The following is an 8,191-nucleotide window of genomic DNA, read 5'->3' on the forward strand; positions in this document are numbered from 1 at the left end:
AAATGCAATTAGATCTTTCTATAACTGCTTGTCCTCTAGGATTGTGCAGTATATCTGTAATATGCTTTATATTGTAATATGAAAAAAACATTTTCATTTTACTAAAGACATATCTGGAACAATGTCGGTCTTAATTTGTATGGGAATTCCCATGATGACCATAACTTCTAATAAATGTGTGAATACAGAGTCTGCCTTTTCAGAACAGTTACCCATGAAAATCCTGAACAAGTATCTATGGTATGGTGCACATACTTTAATATTCCAAACTCTGCAAAATGAAACACATCAGTCTTCACATGGAGATACTGCCATTTGGGGCAATGCAGATAAACCCAGGGGGACATTGTGCTCAGAGAAATAAGCCACATACAGAAAGGAAAACATTGCACAATTTCGCTTGCATGTGAAAATTAAAAAAAAAAAAAAAAAAAAAAAAGAGTCAAATTGGTCATGGTGGTGCATGCCTATGATTCTTCCATCATTCCCATAGAAAATGACTGCTTTGTTTGAAAGCTTTTGGCTTAGAATCCACTGATACCTTACTACTTTTTTTGAACTTAAAAAGCAATGGAAATGGACTTTAAAAACAATGAAAAGACAGTTCAGTTCTTAAGAGCATTTGCTGCTAGGCAAAGGACCCAGTTTCAGTTCTCAACACCCACATGGTGGTTTACAATTGTCTGTATCTCTAGTTCTAAAGGATCTGATGCCCTCTTATAGCTTCAGTGGGTACCAGGTATATATGTGCACATACATACATGATAACAACATTCTCATCTACATAAAATAAAAATAAATAAATCTTAAGGGAAAAAATGCCAGCAATGGGGATAAGAGATTAATCAGTGGGTAATGTGGACTGCAGTTTGGAGCTGAGGTAAAAGCCTGACAAGTATAGTAGCCCACCCATAATCACCCAGCTTGCCTTGAGGATCTGCTGTCTGTATGGGTGAAGAGACACCATGACCACAGCAACTCTTATAAAGGAAAACCTTTAATTGGGGTGGTAGCTTACAGTTTCAGAGGTTTGGTCCATCATCATCATGGAAGGGAGCATGGAATCTGTGCCCTCCCAGAACAATGCTGTTTCCTCCATGCCAACAACTCCCAACTAGTTTGAAATGGAGCCTAAACACACAGGGACCAGACAGAAATTCCTTTTGGTTCCCTCCCACCTATGGCTTCTCCCCTTGATCACTCCATTCCTCCTTATTATTTTCACATTTTCTTTTTAGTTTGTCTTTTAAATGTTTTACTTATTGAATTTCACTCTATACCCAAACAAAATGTTCCACACACACTCACATACAATTACTCAGTATCTAGGTCTGTGAAGTTAGTTAGTTAGTTAGTTAGCTAGCTACTTGGTTGGTTGGATAGTTGGTTAGTTACTTGTTACTTGGTTGGTTGGTTGGTTAGTAACTTGGTTGGTTGGTTAGTTAACTAGTTGGTTACTTAGCAATGTCTCATTCCTTTAACAAAACAACTTAAGGCTGGGCGGCAGTGGTGCACACCTTTAATCCCAGCACTCAGGAGGCAGAGGCAAGAAGATCTCTGTGAGTTTGAGGCCAACCTGGTCTACAGAGTAAGCTCTAGGATAACCAAAGCTACACAGAAAAACCCTGGCTTGGGAAAAAACAAAACAAAACAACTTAAGAAGGAAGAGTTTGTTTTGGGTACACAGGTTAAACATCTAATCTATTACTCCATTATGTCTGGGAAGCCATGGCAGCAGACCCTTGAGGCAGCTGGCCACATGTGTGCATCATCCCGAAGCAGAGAAGGTAAAAAAACTTACTTTTTTCTTTTTATTCAATCCAGGATCCCATCCCACTGACCAGTGCTACTCACCATTAAGGTGGGTTTTTCCTGGTTCAGTTAATCTAATCTACACAATCCCTCACAGTCATGCCAAGGTGCTTGTCTCCTAGCTGATCCTAGATCCTGCCAAGTTGATAATATTAACCATCATACACACATCCATATACATTAACATATACATATGCAGATATACATATGTGTTATACTTGTAAAGCAAGCACTTTACCACTGAGCTGCATCCCCAGCTCTCTTTTGATAAAATCAGAAACCATCTCATGAATGAAGCTGCTTTCCTGTCCTTCCCCTAGTAGCATCGTATTATGTTGATGTCACCTTAGCACCTGCTGAATGGACGAATGAAGCTGGCTTCCTTTTTCTGTCCCAAGAGTTTCTATGTTGTTGATTCACTGACATTGAGCTTGTTGCCATAGCTCTAAACTTTTGCCTAAGAGAGCTATCAAGCACATCTGTCAGGCATGCTGCAGCCTTCTTGTACTAGGAGACAACAGCCAGCATCTCAGCATGATGCTGGAGGCCCATTAGAAATTGTGGAATACTACAAGAAGAACACAAATGGAAAACATGGTACAGAACAGGATGCAGAAAGGACAGAGGTTCACAGTGAGAGCTGGAACAAGTGACAGCCATGTCACCCTGATTCAGCTCACCTAGGAGTTTGCATTGGGCAGCTCAAAGATTTGCCACTCTGCACGTGTCTGCAAATTACTGTAATGTACCAAGTACTGTTTTGGAGGTGTTGGGCTTAGGGTTCTCAGATGATCCTAGCTAACAAGATTTAGGCAAGAGGAATTCTGTGAATTTAAGACCAACCTAGTCTACACATGGAATTCCAGGCCAGCCAGAATTACAGAGTGAGACCTTCTCTCCAAACAAACAAACAAAAAACTAATTGTTTAAGAATCCCCAACCTCTGGGTGGTGGTGGTGCACACCTTTAATCCCAGTACTTGGGAGGCAGAGCCAGGTGGATCTCTGTGAGTTTGAGGCCAGCCTGGTCTACAGAGTGAGTTCCAGGACAGGAACCAAAACTACACAGAGAAACCCTGTCTTGAAAAACCAAAAAAAAAAAAAAAAAAAGAATCCCCATCTTGTTCAGATTTTGAACTTATACTGATTTCTATACATTTTCCACTATGCTATATGCCTACAAGTGACACAAAACAGTGTGTGTCATGTACTGTGATTAAGGCACTGGGAGTCTTGTCTGATTCTGATAAATAGGCATAAAGAGCTCAACACTGCCTCTAATGATTCCTTGTGGAGTAGCAAGGCTGTAGAAAATATGCTTATAGAACCAGAAATAGTACCATAGACACAAGGAAAATATTAAGGTCCCAACAAGTAAGAAATTGATTTAGAAAAATTGTTTGGGGGTGAGGAGATGGCTCAGTGGATAAGGTGCTTGCCTTGCAAGCATGAAGGCTGAAGTTTAGATCCCCAGAAGCCACATATGCTGGGTGGCTGAGGGATCCCATCTGTATGTAATCCTAGTGCTCAGAAGGCAGAGACATGGGATAACCAGGACAAACTGGTTAGATAAACTAGCCATGTCTACCACGAGTTCTAAGTTCAATTGAGAAATCCTGTCACAATGAATAAAGTGGAGAGCGATCAAAGAAGACATCCTGTGGTAGTTTGAATGTAATTGGCCCCCATAATCTCATAGAGATATTAGGAGTTATTACTTTGTTGCAGTGGGTATGGCCTTCTTGGAGGAAGTGTGTCACTCCAGGGGTGGGCTTTGAGGTTTCCTAAGCTCAGGATACCACCCATTGTCTCAGTTGACTTCCTGCTGCCTTCTGATAAAGATGTAGCCAGCACCTCATCTGCCTGCATAATATTGCCATGCTCCCTGTCATGATGATAATGGACTGAACTTCTAAAACTATAAATGAGCCACCCCAATTAAGTGTTTTCTTTATAAGAGTTTCTGTGGACATGGTGTCTCTTCACAGCAATAGAAACCCTAATTTAAGACACATCCAATGTCAACCTCAAGGCTTCCATATGCATGCCCACACATATGCACCTGCAGCCTCATACATATGTGCATACACATGCATACAGAAAATTTCCTTTGGAAAAACAAGACTTATTTTGCTAGTGAGATACCATATTTCATGGTGGTACATGTGAACATGCTCGTTCCAGGAAGGCTTCCTCTGAATCTAGCTGAGCTCTTTATACATTAGAAAGAAAATGGACACCTTTGTCAAATTTGCATGAAAATTCTACTGGACTGGTTGCAGTTCTTGAATCAATTTTCACTTAAAAGAAACAAAAGTATCTATTTCCTTTGAATAAAAAAAAACTAGTCATTCAATTTCTAATTTTTAATAATGTGTATTGTGTATGTGCACATAAATGCAGGTGCCAGTGAAGGCCAAAGGTTTTGAATCTCCCTGAAGCTGGTATCACAGGTGGTTGTGAGCTGCCTAAAATGAAAGAGGGAACTGAACTTTTATATGAGCAGTATGTACTCTTAACACTTAGATTAATATACGGCTTTTTATTTTTGATATGGTCTTACCACGTAGCCTTGGCTGGCCTGGAACTTACTATATAGATCCAACCAGATATCTGCCTGCCTCTGTATCCCCAGTGATGGAATGAAAATCATGAGTTATCATGCTAGCTATATGACCTTTTTAAAAATGGAATTATCAGCCAACCATGGTAGCACACACCAGTAACCCCGGCTCTCAAGGGGCAGAGACAGAATGACTAAGATTAAGGCAAGCCATAAGTAAATACAAAAATAGAATAGAGTTTAAAAAGAGATAGAACAGGAGATGTACCTCAGTGGTAAAGAGTTTGCAGGAGGTCACTTCTAAAATTAACTACTAAATATTTTGAGAGGATCAAAAGTGATCTAAAATGTTAATCTTCAATTTGCTGGATTACTGTGTTAGCTTCACCCTCCGAAGGCACACAGTATAGTGATATTTTATTTGTACTTATCCCATGTATATGTGTCATACAATATGCTTATTTAAAAATTGCACTCACAATTTTATAAAATACAAGAGTGACTCTGTTATGTCCATGTCATGAGCCCCCCAGAGACCATCAGGAGTCCAAGTTCATACACAAAAGCAAGGAGTCTTTATTGCAAGCTTGAGCTTGGGCTTCCCATCTGTTCTGAAACAGGGGTTGGATTAGGGAGAGCATTGAGCTTAGTTATGGCAGGGTTTTTAAGGAGTAAAGGATGGGGGTTAGGGGAATTCTAGATTTAGATGGGGGTTGAACTCCTGATTGTGCAGGAGTGAGGTAACAAAAGTCTTGTCAAACAGGGATTGGTACTGGCGTTGCTGTAAGGAAACTAGCAACCTATAAACAAGTGATGTAAGCTATCCTTTGTGTCTTGGAGCACCTAGTACTTGTTTGTCTCAATTCTGATTGGTCTCCCACAGGGTACAGTTTGTAGCTTTTCCTGGTTATTGTAATGGTAAGGCCTATTTCTAGCATTGCTAGTTTGCAGCCTGTCATGGCTACATAAATGTTAAGTTAGGCCTCTTCAGCTCTTCAAATTCAATGTTCCTCATCCTTTGGTCCTGAAGTTAAGCAACAAGGACAGCAGCCCAGAGTCTGGAGCTTGCCTGGTGCGATGATGCATGATGTCGACATCACAGCCCACTCTAAGCAGTGCAAGAGCCTCTCTCTGAACCAATCACTGACATTGATGCACCCCAGCAGCCTCCCCTCTCAGCATTTCCTTGTTTTTCTGTACTCTGTATGTTTTGTTGGGTTAAGCCCCAAATAAATGGTCTTTCCTTTGGAGGGGGATGCTATAAGAGAACAAAAAACAAAAAAGGATGAGAAGAAGAATTAGGGATACAATAAATAGAAGGGCTTTAGAGGCAACTGCTCTATATTTTATTCAGTGGACCACATCAAGGGGTAGAGATGTTGGTCATGAGATACATTTTAGTTGCATAACAGCTTAGAAAGTCTTCATTATTTACGGCCTCTGGCAAGAGATTATTAAACTCCAGTGGACATGGTGTATGCCTTTAATCCCATCAATTGGAAACAGAAGCAGGCTGATTTTTATGAGTTCCAGGCCAGTATGGTATATCCAGAAAGTTCCAGGCCAGCCAAGGGTACATAGCAAGAATTTGTCTCAAAAAAAAAAAAAAAAAAAAAAAAAAAAAAAAAATTAAAGGAAAAAGAAAAGAAAAGAAAAAGCAGAGGAAGGAGGGTTATTAAACATTGATAAGAATTAGGTCATATTGTATAGCAGTAGTTTTCCCTAATGTATCAAGAGTTTAAGGTTGAGACTGTCTGTATCTATGAAATTCATCCTGTTCATTAGCTTGTAAAATACTCACTGGTCTCTCTATTAAATTTTTTTTTTCCTTACTGAGTTTGTTGAAGTGAAATTCATACCCAATTAAAATGATGCTATTATACCTTTGAAAGGAAGCTAATTAAAGATCTTCTGTTCCTGGAAGTACAAACGTTACAGATGAATAGCGATGCTACTTTGTCAACATTGTAGAATTATAAATACACATAATCTATACATAACTTTTCTTCTCAATATCTTTCCTTTTTAATAGCCCAAGGACACAATATCACATTTTCTAAGGGAATAAATAATAGACCATATACAGAGCAGAAAATCCACATGGATTTTTATTCTTGTGGGCATTGTGATAAGCTAGCCTTAACTACCATGCAAAGATAAGAAATCATCCCCTCACAAACACACAATTTTAAATTTCATTGGAGACCTTAAATTAAATTTACAGTATTAAAATTGTTGACAGTGTTCACACTTGAGTCTAATGTCCCCATAGATTCATATGTTTGAATACTTGGTCCCCAGCTGTTGGGGCTCTTTGAGGGAAAGGAGCTTTACAGGAGAAAGTAGGCCAGTGGAGATGGGCCTGGAGGTTTACAGCTTGCTCCTGCTTTCTGTATGGTCTCTATTTTCTAATCTGCAAAGACATGAGGAGTGGGGAATCATAGCCACACCCTCTCACAGTCATGGAAATGATTGTTCCCATGCCTTCCCTCAAAATATGAACCAAGGCTGGGTATGAAGACACTGGCCTCTAATCCCAGCATTCAGGAGGCTGAGGCAGGTAGCTAGATCTCTATGAGTTTAAATTGAGCATGTTCTACACAGTGCATTGTAGGCAACCAGAGTTAAAAGGATGCAATTTTTCTCACTTATCTTTGCTTTAAGGTATATATATATATATATGTATATGTGTGTGTGTGTGTGTGTGTGTGTATATGTGTGTGTGTGTATTCCATATATATAGACTAAATATGTACATAAGACACACATATATAAATCTATATATCTATATTTATATGTAAACATATTATATATAACATATATCTCCCTACAGTTTAATATACTTATAATTTAATTTGATTTGTATATAATTTTAATATATAATGTATGTTATTTAATTTTTATATATACATGTGTAGAAGATATCTATTTTTTCTAAAATTTAATTTTAAAACTATTTCCTTGGTCACTCCTTTCCATGCAAATATTTGTTATCTCTTACCCCTAACCTATATTAAAATTAATCCATGAGTATAAACTCAAGAATATCTATACAAATGCTCTGTAATGCTCATGGAAGAAATGTATGAATTTGACTGTGTACACTATTCAACAAGACTTGGTAGACCAGCAGTAAACAACATTCAGAAGAAATGGTGAGTTTCACTGCTGTATTGGAATAAAAATGTACATGTTTACTTTAACAGTCTGACATGAAACTTTATATTTAAAATACTGAACCCTATTTTTAAATTCAGTATAGTTTTTCTGAACACACAATTAATTCTCTTGTGTTTGTTGCTTGGAGCTATAATTTAGTTCAGGTCCCCCAAACAATCTCTCCCTTCATATACCGTACCTCTAAATCTATCCTACACAAGTTCGGGCTATTTATATAACATAGACCATTCCCTGTTTAATTTGCCAATCTAAGCCTTGCTTCATTTAAAAGAAGCATTGGAGGGAATAAACTCGTGGAAATGGAACTTGCCCCAAAATTTTATGTGTGGGCAGATAGAAAGACATCTGTGTAGCCGTGATCCGGTAACTGGGGCATTCCACTTGCTTTTGTTTTTTCAAGGGTGAAAGAAGAGATGAGTGTAACCATGGAAATGTTCCCTCCAAAAACACAGATCTTAAACAAACCTCCAAAGCCTAGAAAACACAGGAAACCAGGAGCTCCTGCCTGCATACAGAGAACTCAGCATCATCGTGACAGGCAATAGCTGGCAGGGATTCCTTTCCAAAACAGAAAGAAACGTTTCTTTAAGCACAGTCTTTTGCTTTCAGTGTGGGCAAGATGCTTTTCTTCTATTAA

This window comes from Onychomys torridus, chromosome 5 (assembly GCF_903995425.1).
Source record: "Onychomys torridus chromosome 5, mOncTor1.1, whole genome shotgun sequence".
NCBI classification, from domain to species: Eukaryota; Metazoa; Chordata; class Mammalia; order Rodentia; family Cricetidae; genus Onychomys; species Onychomys torridus.